Source organism: Nicotiana attenuata, unplaced genomic scaffold, assembly GCF_001879085.1.
Source record: "Nicotiana attenuata strain UT unplaced genomic scaffold, NIATTr2, whole genome shotgun sequence".
NCBI classification, from domain to species: Eukaryota; Viridiplantae; Streptophyta; class Magnoliopsida; order Solanales; family Solanaceae; genus Nicotiana; species Nicotiana attenuata.
This window is the reverse complement of record NW_017671736.1, coordinates 32,972-50,172: the sequence shown is the minus strand read 5'-3', so window position 1 is coordinate 50,172 and position 17,201 is coordinate 32,972.

Here is a 17,201-nt window from a genome sequence, read left to right as displayed (position 1 = left end):
TTCCCTCAAGTATGGTCCTTTGTGCAGGTACCTCACACTTAGTTTCAACCACCTGCTCGCTTTTGCGCATGCCTATTAGCTTTAACTCCATGCTCCTACTCCTACAAAATACGAAAACAACATTACAAAAAATAACATAATAATAAAATAAACAAAAATAAAAAGAAAAAAATAAAATTGGGTTGCCTCCCAACAAGCGCTTGATTTAACGTCGCTGCACGACGCCATCACTTTCACCACTTTTTCCTCCACCTTGAGGATATGAATTGCGTCCCCAATTTCGCATCAATTTTTCTGTCACGTTCCTAGGGAGATGGTGTTAAAATGGAGGAACCAAGTAATAGATATCGCATCTTGCACTTCTTGGCTCTTAAGTGAGGTATGTCGCTTTGCATTTTTGGTGTGGCAAATTTTAGAATGTAAGGGTATTGATCTTCATCTATACATCTGTCCAAAGGCTTGATCTCTATGTCTCCATCTAAACATAATATAGAAAAATGTTTAGAATGAGGACCAACACGCCCCAACTCCAAAACTGTATTATTTTTGACATCCTCAATTTTGCGCACTTCGTCAACTTGGCATCATTAATAATTTGGTCGAATAGTTGGGATTCCTCTTTTTGCTCCATAAGTTGGCCAGGTTGTACAACATTGGTTGTAGGGCATCAGACGCCTCAACCTTTTTATTCAACCGAGCCTGCAAGTCATGGATATCTGAGCCAAATTGGTCTATCTCTTGCCTGAGCTCAGTTCTTCCTTCTATTAGTTGTTGTGTTATATTTGAAAGACCATCACAAAGAAACTCATGAGATTTTATTAGTTGAGCTTGTTCCTCTAGCCAAGATTGGCTCACTATATCTGCTTCTTCTAAATTATCTTCTTGTGGGAACTCGCTCTCTTTAACCACTTCTTCTGCCTCGGCCTTTATTCTCATGATTGCTGCACGAATTCTTTGCATAGCCTTTTGATTTTCATCTTGTTGCTCGGCTACTTACCTCATCATCATGTCCTGTTGCTCGGCTACTTGCCCCATCATGTCCATAATACGAGCAATGCATTCCATATCCTCCACTTCATTGCTCCTATCAAACTCATAAACATTATTAGAAACATTACAATAAGAGCTCTGAGACGGATAATAAGAATTAGGACAACCATTCCAGTGGCCACCTTGACAACCACACACATTACAGAAATTCCACACAAAAGGTTGAGATGCACAATTTTGCCACAAGTGTGGTCCTCCACAATATGGACAAGGATCGCCATAGTAAGAATAACCAATATTTGACCAATTCTCGTTCCAAAATGCCATGTAAACAAAGATAATAGAATATTAAACTAAGCTAAAATTTAAAATTGAATAGACAAAAAGTAAAAATCTAATCTAGTAGACTAGTTAATTTCTAAGTCCCCGGCAACGACGCCAAAAACTTATTGTCCCCAACGCACATGCAAGTATACGTGGTCGCCAAGTAATATAGGATTGTAAGTCCAGATATCGTACCCACAGGGACTTATTGATTAACTATTAACTAAGTTAAACCAAACAATTAATCTATTCAAGCGAATCTTAAAGTATGAATATTTAACTAAAATTAATCTAGAGTAACAAATTAAGAGATTAAAGAAAACAACAAGCTTAAAGACGGATTCAATGGAAGAAAATATTCTAGAGCTATGGGTTAGCTAACAATCCCGTTGAGTTTTCTACCTAAATTGTCTAATTAATTTATTTGGTTTATTAATTGACGGGGTTAATATTGCTCGTAGCCTTCTCCCGAAGTACAACTCGCCTATTCAAGCTAACCTAACGCCTATATTCCTATGGAATTAGGATAACAAGAACACATTTATAATTCCCGTATAATAACCAAGCAAAGCGATTAGATATATTCCTGTCCTAACCACAAATCTGTTCCCGATACTCGAGTTCAAGATCTTGCTCTGCTCAATCTTGTATGCAATCTAGACTTCCCTCTCCCGAGTTCAATCCTAGATTCATAGATAGTATTCAATTGGTGATCAATCAATCAAATAATTAAGCGCAAGATTGAATAAATAAACCAATATGATAAAATAATAAGAACAATTCAAGCTTCAAACTACAACGTTCATGTATCACCCAAAACTCTAGAACTAAGAAACTATGAAATTAAAGAAAGGGACGAGAAGAAAAACTAGTTAGAAGCCTCCTCCAAGCGTGGTGTGTTCTCCTTAGGTCTAAAGTATGTCAAAAGTCCCAAAAATAATATTTTTCCATGTATTTATACCAAGTAGGGTCATGCCTAGACGAAATCTCCCTTTCCTAGCCAAAACAGGAAAACTTGCAAACTTAGTGCTTTCCATGCGTCGCCCAGTGTGTCGCACTAATGCTTTTTCCTGTCAGACAACAAAAAACCCAGTCTCTGAACTTCGAAAATTTCAGACAAAATTTTTCACTAATACACCGCACAGTGCCTCGCACTAGTTCATTTCTTCGGCAGTTGCTTCTTCCTTGAATTTTGATGTACAAAATTGATCCTCGACCCCCGAACATGATCCCGGCTTAATCCCTTGGGCTTTTACTCAGACTTCAAAGCTCCAAATAGCTCGAATTAGTTCCACAACATCTACATAACTCGGAATCACTCCTACAAGGAATAAAACACACAATAAGTGCAAAACACTAGCGATTAAAGCTCAAACACAATAAAAGTGCAGTAAATTAGAGTGCGATAAGCGACTAAAATATGTAATTATAGCCTACCATAAATAATCTCGTCTCACCCAGTATAAGATGCTCCGGCAATGAGCCACCTCAAACACTGACCAAAATCTCATATGACGCCATCAATGCGCCAACAAGCTACAACTTGAATATGACACATAAGGAAGAACAAACTCTGGTAAAGAACTACCTAGACCGCGTAACGAATAAAATGCTTGAACAGACGCTCTGAACCCTTCTCAGAGAATGAGGAACAAAATACACAAGAATAGATATAGGGAACCGTACTCAACATCTCATTGTTGCGGTGTGCAACCCGATCTAACTATGACACCGTTGCGGCGTGCAAACCGATCCAAACATAAAACTATTGTGGCGTACAACCCGATCCACATACATACCCGTGGCGGCGTGCCACCCGATCCAAACAATGTACCCGTGGTGGCGTGGCGGCGTTCCACTCGATCCACACATAACAATCAATAAGGAAACACCTATCAAGCCGTAATGCTTATGGTTGCGAAATGCCCGACTATCGACCTCAAGCATGCCAAATGCATAATACGACCTCGGGGAGATGGGTAGCGCCATACACTACAAAACCCAAGCACGAATAAGGTGCAACAAATGACCTGCATCTCGAGAACCATCCTGCTCATATAACACCGCAAGCTACACGGGATCACAACAAATGTGAGAATAATCAAGCCACCTTATAACCCACCTCGCACAATGGAGTATTACATGGAATAGCTGACGACGGGAATAACACCCGCCACCCGAAGACTCCTCCATAAGCAATGCTACACTGAATGAACAAATCTGACCTGATTTGATGTAGAGCACACACCCACATTAAGTCTAATAGAGGACCTCAAGCCAATTTCGATCATCCCATACTGAGCCACTAACCTTCCAAGGATATACAATGACCCTATTCATGACATTAAGAACATCCGTCAAATCCGTAACAAACTCCCACAGTTCATAACCAAAGGAATAGAGCGTCTTCCAAGCATACTCTCACATTAGAGATAGTACTATAATTTCCATCCTTGTTTTCAATCTTTAACAATCAAGTGACTAACATGTTACACTTATACGATATTCCCGTGGGATACGCTCCCACGACCTTCCGCACTAGGTATCAAAGTCTGCACCTCCATACCACCAACTGTACTAATTCTGTAAGCAATTCAAGAATCTGCAAATCAATACAAAATGCTCCTTCCATAAAACACCATTCTCAAGCGACACTATGATAATGTCAGCTTACTCTGAACATTTAAATTCTTCCCAGCTCATCCGAGCTCGTGACTTTCTTATCAACACCAAGCCACAACCTTGCTTCAACTCCCAACTTTCATGTCGCTCACTGCACCTATCCTGCCACTATGCGAGAGTAGAAGAATTCATCATAACCCCTGAACCACTAGTAGAATAAACACTTCATTGGCTAGCAACCTTTCACTTGTTTTAGAAGAACCGTTGCATCACGCAACTGAATTCCCACGACCACAAAAAGTACAAACCTCAAGTCATGGTTTAACCTCCATTACTCTTCCGGGATCCATCTACACATAACATGCCATTATAATCAAATACCTCCAAATCAATCAAATTACAGTGGCTTTCAAGCCCGCGCGTACAACCACGAATCACTTGTATAGCTTAACATACCGAAGAAATGATCATTGCCACAATCACGCTGATTCAAACCGTTACTAATTGACCCAACTCCTTCCAATTTACTCTTGACTTGCCTTAGAAATAATAATAACTCCATTCAAAAACATAACGAACTTGATCAGCTCTCATCTCGATTCACCTGAATGGCGAGACCACATAGTCTCAATACCCATGAACCATCTCATACCTCCTCAAGCGCATAATAGCATCTCTAAGTGGTACACCCATTCTGCAAGACCTTCCGCGAATCTGAAGCTATTTCTCCCATTTCTCCAATACTGCACCGCAGACCCGATGATAACATAGCATACTTCAAGTCCTTTTCATAACCCACTGCAAAAACTCGATCCTTAACCACACAACGGACCCAAAATTCTTAGGCACTGCACTTAAATTCTTGAACCTACTAGAACCGTTGTTGAGAGTCACCCACTCTGACCTAGTCCCGAATATAATCAAACTCCAACGCTTTGTTAACGCCTGAACACTCACAAAGAAGCAACTGGATAAATTCTTTTACTCGGGCATCACATCCACAAGAAACATAAACTCTGAGTCTTCCCAAAACCTGCACATGAATTGATAAGGCAAAATATAACACACATTCATCAAGTTCTTTGCTGGAATTACCCTTGATATCTTTCTTTCCTTAGTCATAAATAATCCACCAATGCACCGATAACTTGAAACCGCAAGAGCAAACAACCACGCGACCCAAATTGTAGACGGTGGGCTCCCCCATTTAGCTTTAAGCTACAATAACACAAATCTAGAACCCACAAAGATTCCCCCTTCTCAATCACCATGACCTCGCACCGTTAACACACTAAATTTCTCAAAATATGTTGTTAAACCTTTCATAAAACATCCTGAATTATCGTCCACAATTGCCTATTCGACCTGCCGCTAGGTAGTAAGAAGAACTCATCGTAGAAGCTTCATCAGAAATCACGCAACCGCTGACCTGCTCACAGGAGATAGCCCACATGTGGAATTCCATACCAACATCCTTCAACGACGTTGCATAGGGCACAACCATTACGAAATCAGTAAACCCTCCAAAACCCATGCTCGCCCATCGGCTGTGCAAGTGTGTTCATTCCCTATCGACATCAACTGAAAGTCCGATAATACCTTCCAACTCGAAGTCACGTCATATCCCATAATGATAATCACGCTCTTACGCCCCTAAACACTCCAAGACAACTTCTTTATGTTATATTTAACCTTCCTTACCACAGTAGCCACCATTCCAAATAAAATCCATAACCTAGTCACTGTCCACCATGATCCCCAAATCGCTATAAACTTTTCTCAAGGCATGTGGTTATCCTACCACAGAATCCATATGCTACCCTACCGCTCCCACATTGGGTTAAACCATCTCCTTAAGAAACTTTTCGACCTCTGCTTTACGTACTTGACCTGCTAGCAATTCAACCACCGTGAGACACCTCCCACCATGTCCTTCCTCATCCTTCGCTGCCCAAATGCCGCCAACTAATAATTGCTACCAACTCTAGGCCTTCTCGAAGATAATCTTTCTCGAGCCATCGACATCAGAAACATTGATCCGATTATGAAACCGCCACACACCGCCATCTCTGACAATAGCTTCTCACGCTCCATTTCACAACACTCTGCCATGAAGGCAAATCAAAGAAGACCATAACACTGGCGAACCTTAATGCATTCAAACAAGGACGACGACACCACATCACAAACGAGAATCCCACCACGCTCGAAAATATCAAGTCTCGTTACCCCATCACCAAACCCTAAACATCCATAGTCCAATTGCCTTTCCTCCACTGGAATTAAATGCCAAACCTCTAAACCATGCAGTGAGAAATCCTCCTTCCGAGTCATTCACTGACTCGACACATAAACAAGCATCCTACCATTCACAACAACACAACACGATAACAAAGCAGGAACATCATAACAATCTGTGCATGCCCTAAAAACCATAGGCAATACCGATACAGGGCTGAAACAACAGAACCCCCTCCACAAAACGACGATAACAACTCGCTCAAATATGCAGGGAGAAGTATCCTGCACCACTCTTGCAGTACCACTGCAACTCCTCGATACCCAATTGATAACAAGCACTCCACGTTGCAAAAGGTTGAGTAGGAAGGAAATGAAGGCATAAGCTTCAATGGATCAAATCGCACGATGAGGAAACAAGAAGGGAAGTTCTCCTAACAGCCCTGTAGCCTCTGGAAAATAAGTACAGACGTCTCCGTACCGATCCGCAAGACTCTACTAGACTTGCTCATGACTCGTGAGACCCAAGTAAACCAAGAGCTCTAATACCAAGCTATCACGACCCAAAAACCACTATACACAATGATGGCGCCTAACGCCGCTATTAGGCAAGCCAATGGTGATTGGTCGATTTAATTATTTATTTTATTACTTTTGAAATCATAGTTCTTATTAAGGAAGGAAATTTATTCTTTTAAATCCACGGGAACGTACATAATTAGTAGTTTATAAAAGAAATGAAAGGAGATAATGATATATAAATCCATAACCATCAACTAGCATATCCCAAAACCCGGTGTCACAAGTGCACGAGCATTTACTAAGGAGTACAATAATACAACATATGTCTAGAATGCAAATGAGATAGGATAAAATAAATAGTACGATGGAGACTATGTGGACTGCGGTGCGTAGTCTGGAATGCAACTCACTTATAGTCTCCCCAACACCTGCATCTACGCGCCAAGATGATCACAAAATGATCCTGCCAGATCCTACACATTTAGTGCAGAAGTGCAGTATGAGTACATAAATCAACGCATACCCAATAAGTATCTAGCCTAACTCCGGAGAAGTAGTGAAGAGGGGTCGACATCGACACTTACTAGAGGTCCAATAAAGCAATATGATAAATCACAGGCAAATATGAAGCAAAACACCAAATATGGGGTAAGACAGTAAGTTACATGATCCTCCAAAAATTTCCTTTATATCTTGTAAATGTTCGAATTGCTAGCGATATAACGCACGATTATGCCGAGGTCGTACGGTCCAATCCAGAATAATATGTACACTATCGAGGGTCGAGCGACATGAACCATAGATGCATCAATTATACTGCCGAGGCATTCGGCCCGCTCCACAAGAAAGGAAGGAAATCATCGAATTACGAGACACGTGCTTACCATACAGTACATGAGCCAAAGCAAATATAATCTTTACCGTTTCTCAAATAACTTGCTAGCAACCCAAGGTGATAAGGCTCGGCCTAATATATACGTAATTTATAAATCAAGTTCAATTATAATTTCAATTAATTAAGCCAACAGAATGAAATCAAATAATTCAAATATTACATGGTAAAGTCCTAAGTCTACCCGGACAAAACATGCTTTAGCCACGTACGGACTCTTGTCACCTCGTACATACGTAGAACCCACAACTAGTAGAACATAACAATTACATCACCTAGGGGGTAGTTTCTCCCTCACAAGGTTAGACAGGAGACTTACCTCGCTCCGAAGTTCCATAATCGGCTCCAACTCTTTTCTAACACCTTAACTCAAAGCCAAACGTTCCGAAACTAGTCAAACAAAGTGCAAATCAATCAAAATATACTACAATGCTTACAATTTAACAATTTATAACGATTCCCTACTCCGCTCGAAAAGTCAATAAAGTCAACCCTCTAGCCCACGTGCCCGGATTCTAAAAATTTTTAAAGATAAAGTTTACCCATAACACCACAAACTTAAAAATATAAAATTTATTCCTAATTCCATATCCAATTTCGTGGTAAAAATCCAAAAATACCAAGTTCTAGATTTTTCTCTTAAAATCCCACAATTTCCACAATTTTTCATGCATTTACAAGCCCAAATTCGTGTATTTAACTCAAAACTACTAGAAATTACTTACCTAATTATTGGAGATGAAAATAGCGCTCCAAAATCGCTCCAAGGCCGGGTCCGATAGAAGAAATGAAATGAAAATGAGCTAAACCTGCGTACTTAACAAGGCCCTCTACCCAGCGATCATCGCATCTGCGTTCACTTGACCGCATCTGCGGTCCCGCATGGGCGGCCAAAATTGTTCTGCTGTTCCCTTCAGGCCTCCCCCCTTCGCATCTGTGAGAAAGATTTCACACTTGCGAAGGCGCACCTGCGCCCATTCCTCCGCTTCTGCAGAAATACCTCCCATTCCCCTATTTCACTTCTGCGCCCAACAACTCGCACCTATAAGCTCGCAAGTGCGGTGGATTCCTCGCGCCTGTGAATCCAGCCTACCTTACTCCCTTCCGCTTCTGCGACCCCTTTGGCCACTTCTGGGAGCTCGCACTTGCGGCCCTCTACACACAGGTGCGATTTCACCAGATCTCAGCTGCCTCAGCAATTCTTTCCATGTCCAAACTCAATCTGTTTCCAATCCGATTTGGACCCGAGGCCCCCGGGACCCCGTCCAAACATACCAACATATCCGAAAACACGATACGGACTTAGTCGAAACCTCAAATCACGTCAAATAACATCAAAATTACGAATTGACGATCAAAACCTTTCTTTAAACTTCCAAACATTCAAACTTCGACGAACGCATCTAAATCATACTTAAACATCCCGGAATGACGCCAAACTTTACGTACAAGTCACAAATCACGATACAAACCTATTCCAAGGCTCGAAACCTAAAACGGACATTGATGACACCAAAATCCACCTAAACAAAACTTAGGAAATTCTAAAACCTTCAAAATTCCAATTTTCCACAATAAGCATCGAAATGCTCCCAGGCGACCCGATACTCAATCCGAACATACGCCCAAGTCTGAAATTATCATACAAACCTATTGGAACCTTCAAATCTCGATTCTGATGTCGTTTACTCAAAAGTCAAACCTTAGTCAATTTTTCCTACTTAAAGCTTCTGAATTAGAATTTTCCATCCGAATCAACTCTGAACTCCCCGAAATCTGATTCCGGAAATGCGTACAAGTCGTAAAACATGAAGTTAAGCTACTCAGGGCCTCAAACCGCCCAACGACGCCCTAGAGCTCAAAATGACCGATCGGGTCGTTACACAAATAAGCATCAAAGGTGAGTTTTATTATATTTTTATAATGGATTAACACTAGCTAATGGTAGTATTAATATCAACATGGATTGAAATTCATAGGGATTCCTCTAATCTTCAAGAATCATTCAAAAGGGTTCAAGTTAGAGTTTGAGCTACAAGAGGTAAATTCTCCACCCTACACTTAAATACAACTATAGATTAAGTATTTAGAATGTATTGTGAAGTAGAAAGTACCAATTGGTTGAAGAATTGTGTTAGTCCTTGAAATGGGTATTGTGAGTTAGGGTTCTTGAATGGGGACGAAGATGAATAGTGAATTTTTGAATCTTGTTAGGATGGTTGGTGATTCTAGTGCTTCAATTGCTTAATAATGATTTAAGTATTGAATCATATAACATAGATTGGGGCTTAAGCGTAAAGGATGGAATCAATTAAGGATAAAAGGGATATGTTTGGGTGAATTGGGCTTTCTGAAGACTTACAGTCAATTTGTTAACCTTAAATGGATATCGATATATATATATTTGGATAAGTTTTGATGTCTTGGGGTGTCTAATGTAGATATTGACTTGTTGGCGACATTTGAGAGTTCTAAATGAATTGGAGCGGCGTACTATTATTTGAAGCTTGGACTTGAGGTAAGTTGATTAAAACTTACTCTTCTTGAGGGATTTTCTTTAAAATCATATTTGAGTTATTACATGAGTTTGTTTGAAATGTGCATTCGGACTTATGGGGACAAGCGAGAAAGGATGTCACTATTGTCACGACCCAAAACCAACCTTCGTGATGGCGCCTATCGTGGAACTAGGCAAGCCACTACTCAACCATTTCAGCATAGTAAAAGCTTTGAAAATATATAAGGAAGCAATTAATATTTAAGAAAAACCTTTTTAAAATAGAAATAAATCCGCAACGCAATACAAATCTCTCCCAAAAATCGGGTTGTCACCGAGTACATAAGCACCTATACAGGGATACAGTCTACTACTATGTCTAAGGAATAAGAACTGAAATACAGATAGAGATAATGAAGGAGAGTCAAGGCCTGCGAATGCCATGCAGCTACCTCGATAGTCTCCGAGATCCTGACTCCTCACTTAGTAGTCGTCGTGACCGGAAGCACCTGGATTCACACACGAGGTGCATGGTGTAGCGTGAGTACAACCAACTCAAGAAGTGTAACAAACCCAACCTTTGGACTGAAACTAGTGACGAACTCAACTGGCACAGTTTAATATTGAAATACAATGCAGAAATGTAGGCATGCTTTCAAGTTCTATAGATAACTCAAAATAGTAAAATAGATCAAATCTGAATGATATGAAGAATATAACTCCTCTACTTCTACATGCCAATGCACATGCTGTATGTGATGCACCATGCTGACAGCCTCATGTGCTCACACTCTCAAATGCTTAATCACCAGTGTATATGGCACATACGGCCTACGGAAGATCCATCCAGGAATATATACATCATTGACCATCAGTCACCCATTACTGAGTAGGGCCAATCCAGCCCGTAGAGAAGATCCATCTCCAGGTATATAATTCTTCGGACAAGATCCATGTCCAGGGAAGATCCATCCCTCAATATAATCAACTACGCTCAATAGGGGTGTGTGCAGACTCCGGAGAGGCTCCTTCATCCCAAGCGCTATCATAAATCAGTATAATCGATGTAGCATGCAACCCGATCCCATAAATGTTACTCATAATCAAGCTTTTGGCCTCACTCAGTCATCAATCTCTCCAATCTCACTCACGGGCTCAAAATGTCATGAAACTAACCAGAACATGATGATACTATGTATCAATATATAACAATAGAGACTGAGATATGATATGAAATGAATGAATATGACTGAGTATGAAATATCAATGAAATCAGTAAGCCAACGGCAAGAAACAGCCACTATGGGTCCAACAGTACCATGTAACGACCCGGCCGGTTGTTTCATGAGTTATCGCTCCGTTTTCCCCATTTATGCTTCTTATTGCTTTGTTTATCGATTCTATGTATGATCGGGTTGGTTGGCTTGGGTTCGGAACGGCTTTGGTAAGGTTTGAGACACTTAGTCTCTTTTAAGAAAGCTTAAGTTGAAAAAGTCAACCGGATATTGACTTATGTGTTAGAGGGCTCAGATGTGAATTCCGATGGTTCAGATAGCTTTGGGAGGTGATTTGGGACTTAGGAGCGTGATCGGAATGTGGTTTGGAGGTCCGGAGTAGATTTAGGCTTGAATTGGTGAAAATGGGATTTTGGCGTTTTCCGGTTGATAGGTGAGATTTTGATATAGGGGTCGGAATTAAATTCCGGAAGTTGCAGTAGCTCCGTTGTGTCATTTGGGATGTGCGTGCAAAATTTTAGGTCATTCGGGCGTGGTTTGGTATACTTTTTGATCAAAAGCGGAATTCGGAAGATTTTAGAACCTTAGGCTAGAATTCGATGTGATTTGGTTGATTCCATGTTGTTTGAAGATTGGTATAAGTTTGGATAGTGGTATATGATGTGTTTGTACTTTTGGTTGAGGTCCCGGGGGCCTCGGGGTGATTTCGGATGGTTGACGGGAAGTTTGGAAGTTGGTGTGGCAGCTGAAGTGTTGGAATTGCTATCATAACCGCACCTGCAGCTAGGTGACCGCAGGTGCGGTCTCGCAGAAGCGAAAAGGGAGCCGCAGATGCGTCCAGGTAGAAGGTTAGCTGAAACCGCATAAGCGGTTGAGGAGGAGCACCTGAGATGGCGCAGGTGCGATGTTTTAGCCGCAGAGGCGGAAATTGGTCAAGTAAGTGGAAGCCGCAGGTGCGGCGCTTGGGACCGCAGAAGCGGTAATGCAGGTGCGATATCTGGACCGCAGGTGCGAAAAGCCTGGGTCAGAATGTATATATTTCTTCCTTTGCGATTTTCAGAGGGTTTCACCATTTTTAAACGCGAATTTTGGAGTTTTGGGCGATTTTGAAGAGAGAATTCAAGGAGACTTCATTGAGGTAATGTTTTGGATTATGAAAACTCGTTTGGTATTAATTCACGGATTAGAGCTGTAATTAAGGGAAATTAAGGGTAAAATTTGAGGAAACTAGGGCTCGGAAACTTAGGCCTTTGATTGAGGATTTGAGGGACCATTTGTGGTCAGATTTTGGAACTTTTGATATGTATGAACTCGTGGGGAGATAAGGAATCTAATGTTGTAAAATTTATCGAAGTTCGAGACGTTGGCCCGGGGGTCGGGTTTGGTTAATTTCAGAAATTTCGTTGATTTTCGATTGTTTTCGAGTGGGCTTTGTCCCTTTAGCATATTTTGATGGTTACGTTCTGATTTTGCTTAGATTTGGAGCATCCGGAGGCCGATTCGAGGGGCAAAGGCATCGCGAGCTAGAGTTTGGGCCGGATTGAGGTTAGTAATGATTTTAAATGTTGTCCCGAGGGTATGAAACCCCGAATTACACATCGTTAGGTTATGTTAAGGTGACACACACATTAGATGACGAGCGTGGGCTCGTGCACTGTTGGGGATTGTGACTTGGTCCATCCCGAGTGACTGTTTTACTGCGTATTTGGTTGCAAAATTGCTAGATGTTATCATGTTTGTGGCTAAATGCCATATTTGGGCTTCGTGTCAACTGTTTGGACCCTTAGGGGATTTTTACTGCTATTTCCTCACCATTTTGACTTTATAGTTGTACTCAGTCATGCTATATTTTACTGTTTTCATAACTCAGCCATGTTTACTCTGTTTTAAACACCTTAAGTGATATTTTAAAAGATATTTTTGAGCTGAGCATAATGTTTTATTGTTGCCCGAGTGGCTTATGAGATTCTGATTGAGTAAGGCCGAGGGCCCGTGTTGTGAGGATACTTTTGGGTCGGGCTGCACGCCGCAGTGTTGATACACTGATTATGATTGTGAGGCCGAGGGCCTGAGATTGTACGCCACGAGGTGGTTGTTGATATGAGGCCGAGAGCCTAGTGATTATGCCACGAGATGGCTTGATATTGCGCTTGGGCTGTAAGGGGCCCCTCCTGGAGTCTGGACATCCCCAGTAGCGCGGGTACCCATTGTGATATGAGATAGAGCCCGAGGGGCTGGTATTGTTCTATGTTATTGCCCCAGGGGCTTATTCGATTGTTATTGTGCCTGAGGGGCGGTTTTTATGTGTTTACCCTTTCTAGATGCTTTTCCTTTATTTGTTTAACTGCTTAAAAGATGCTTTATGAGATTACACTATTTAATTGCATTTACTAATTTTATTCTGCCTCTTATAGCTTATTGTTGTGTTTAACGTGATTTTGTATTGCTCAGTCTTCATTTATGGTTATTACTCACTGAGTTAGAGTACTCACTTTACTCCCTGCACCCCTGTGTGCAGATTCGGGCGCTACAGTTCCTGCTTGCAAGGGTTGAGAGCTGTCCAGCAGATTTCGGAGATTCACTAGGTAGCTGCCCGACGATTTGCAGCCCAGTGCATTTTCCCTCTATCTTATTTCCTTCTGTTTTAGTTATGTAATAGTGGAGTAGACCCTTTCAGACTTGTAGTATTATTTTAGATGCTCGTGACTGGTGACACCCCGATGTCGGGCTGTGTTTTATTCCGCAAACTGTATTGTTTACCTTATTTTGGGATTTTATTCTATTAAAGACTTAATATGTACTATTTTAATTGCTTAAAATGAATTGGAAGTGTGTCGGCTGGTCCGGGTTCAGGGTCGTGTCAAGTTGGTATTAGAGCCTAGGTTACATAGATCTCACGAGTCATGAGCATGTTTAGTGGAGTCTCGCGGATCGATACGGAGACGTCTGTATTTATCCTCGAGAGGCTACAGAACCTTTAGGAAAACTTCATATTCTTGAAATTCTTGTCGTGCGAATCTGTTGATCCGAGTACTAAACTTCTGTTATTCTATTCTCTCATAGATGGTGAGAACATGAGCGACCGGTCAGGATGAACGACCACCAGTACCACCAGCGGGAGCTACTAGAGACCGAGGACGCGGTCGAGGCCGTGGTAGGGGCAGAGGTGGAGCCCACACAGCAGCTGGGGTAGCACTTGCAGATCCACCAGCCATCCCAGTTCAGGATCAGGTCCCAGTTGTGGACGCTCCAGCAGCACCAGCTCAGGCACCAGCTGTGCCCATTGTGATTCTAGGTCTTCAGGAGACCTTGGCCCAGCTCTTGACAGTATGTACGAGTCTTGCTCAAGTGGTCGCGGTTTCTACTGCCGCAGCCACTTCTCAAGCAAGGGGAGGCTCTCACACTCTCGCCGCCCGCACACCCGATCAGGTGGTTATGGGATTGCAGACACCGGAGGCACCACTAGCCCAGCCGGTGGTAGTTGCTCAGGGTTACGTAGCTGCAGTTATGCCAGAGGACGAGCATCGTAGATTGGAGAGGTTTGGAAGACTCCAGCCCCCTACTTTCAGTGGTGCAGAGGGTGAGGATGCCCAGGGTTTCTTAGATAGATGTCAGAGGATTTTTCGCACCATGGGTATTCTAGAGACCAGTGGGGTTGCATTCATGACCTTTCAATTTACAGGAGTTGCCTTCACCTGGTGGGAGGCATATGAGCGGCGTAGGTCTGTTGGTTCGGCACCTCTTACTTGGTAGCAGTTCTCCGCTCTATTTTTGGAGAAGTATGTTCCATAGTCCCGCAGGGAGGAGCTGCGTAGGTAGTTCGAGCAGTTACGACAAGGGGATATGACTGTTACTCAGTATGAGATGTGGTTCTCAAAGTTAGCTCGTCATGCTATTTGGCTGGTTGCTACGGAGAGAGAGAGGATCAGAAGGTTTGTTGATGGCCTCACATATCAGCTTCGGGTCCTCATGACTAGGGAGAGGGTGTCAGGTGCTACGTTTGAGAAGGTTGTCATATCACTCATGAGATTGAGTCAGTTAATCGCCAGGAGCCCGAAGAGAGGGAGTCCAAGAGGCCTCGAGGACATGGTAGTTTTGGGGGTGCTCCTTCGAGGGGCTAGTTTTAGCATGGCAGAGGCCATTAGTTCAGGCATGCTCAATCAGCTCGCCCAGGTTATCGTGGGGCATCATCGGGCCATGGTTCTCACGGTTCTCAGCAGGGTCATTCCTCACTCAGTGCACTTCCAGCCCAGGGTTCGTCCCGTGCTCCATCAGTTCAGGATTCTTCTACACCAGGTGCATCAGCTAGCCATTCTGGTGCTAGGGATTCCCTTCAGTCCCCGTCTCCAGCACCCGTGAGTTGCTATGAGTGTAGAGAGATGGGTCATATGTGGAGCCAATGTCCTCATCGCCTTGGGGGTTCATCTCAGTAGAGGGGTATGCCCTCGACTTCAGCTCCAGTCACTTCACCATCCACCCAGCCAGCTAGGGGTGGAGGACAGTCATCTAGGGGTCGCCCCAGAGGGGGAGGTCGATCCGGCGGTGGTCAGGCCCGCTTCTATGCACTTCCAGCTAGGCCTGATGCGATTGCTTCAGACGCGGTGATTACAGGTATTATCTCAGTCTGCCGCAGAGATGCTTTTGTGTTATTTGACCCTAGTTCTACTTTCTCTTATGTGTCGTCTTGTTTTTCCCATTATTTGGATACGCCCTGCGAGTCCCTCATTTCTTCTGTTCATGACTCTACGCCGGTGGGCGATACTGTTATGGTAGACCGTGTGTACCGGTCGTGTGTTGTGTCTATTGGGGGTTTGGAGACCCGAGTGAATCTATTGTTGCTATGTATGGTGGACTTCGATGTTATTTGGGCATGGATTGGTTATCTCCGTGCTGGGCTATTCTGGTCTGTCATGCCAAGACAGTGACATTAGCTATGCCGGGTGTGCCACAGATTGAGTGGCGAGGTTTGACCGATTATGTCCTCAGCAGGGTGATTTCTTTCTTGAAGGCCCACTGTATAGTTGGGAAAGGTTGTCTCTCATACTTAGCATTTGTGAGGGACGTCAGTGCAGAGACTCCCAGTATTGATTCTGTTCCAGTTGTGAGGGATTTCCCCGATGTGTTTTTTGTAGACTTGCCGGGCATGCCACCGGACAGGGATATTGATTTTGGTATTGATCTGGTGCCGGGCACTCAGCCCATTTCTGTTCCACCGTATCGTATGGCACCAGCGTAGTTGAAAGAGTTAAAGGAGCAGCTTTAGGAACTCCTTCACAAGGGGTTCATTTTTCCTAGTATGTCACCTTGGGGTGCACTGGTTCTTTTTATGAAGAAGAAGGATGGCACGATGAGAATGTGCATTGATTACAGGCAGTTGAATAAAGTAACAATTAAGAACACGTATCCTTTTCCTCGTATCGATGATTTGTTTGACCAGCCTCAGGGAGCGAGAGTGTTCTCCAAGATTGATCTCCGTTCGGGTTATCACCAGTTGAAGATCAGGGACTCAGATATTCTTAAGACAGCTTTCAGGACCCGATATGGTCATTATGAGTTCTTGGTGATGTCTTTCGGGCTAACCAATGCCCCTGCAGCGTTCATGTATTTGATGAACAGCGTGTTCCGGCCTTATCTTGACTCGTTTGTCATAGTCTTCATTGATGATATTCTAGTATACTCGCGTAGTCAGGAGGAGCACGCGGAGCATTTGAGAGTGGTGTTGCAGAGGTTGAGGGAGGAGAAACTTTATGCAAAGTTCTCCAAATATGAGTTTTGGCTCAGTTCAGTGGCTTTTTTGGGGCACGTGGTGTCCAGTGATGGTATTCAGGTTGACCCAAAGAAGATAGAGGCGGTTCAGAGTTGGCCCAGACCGTCCTCAGCC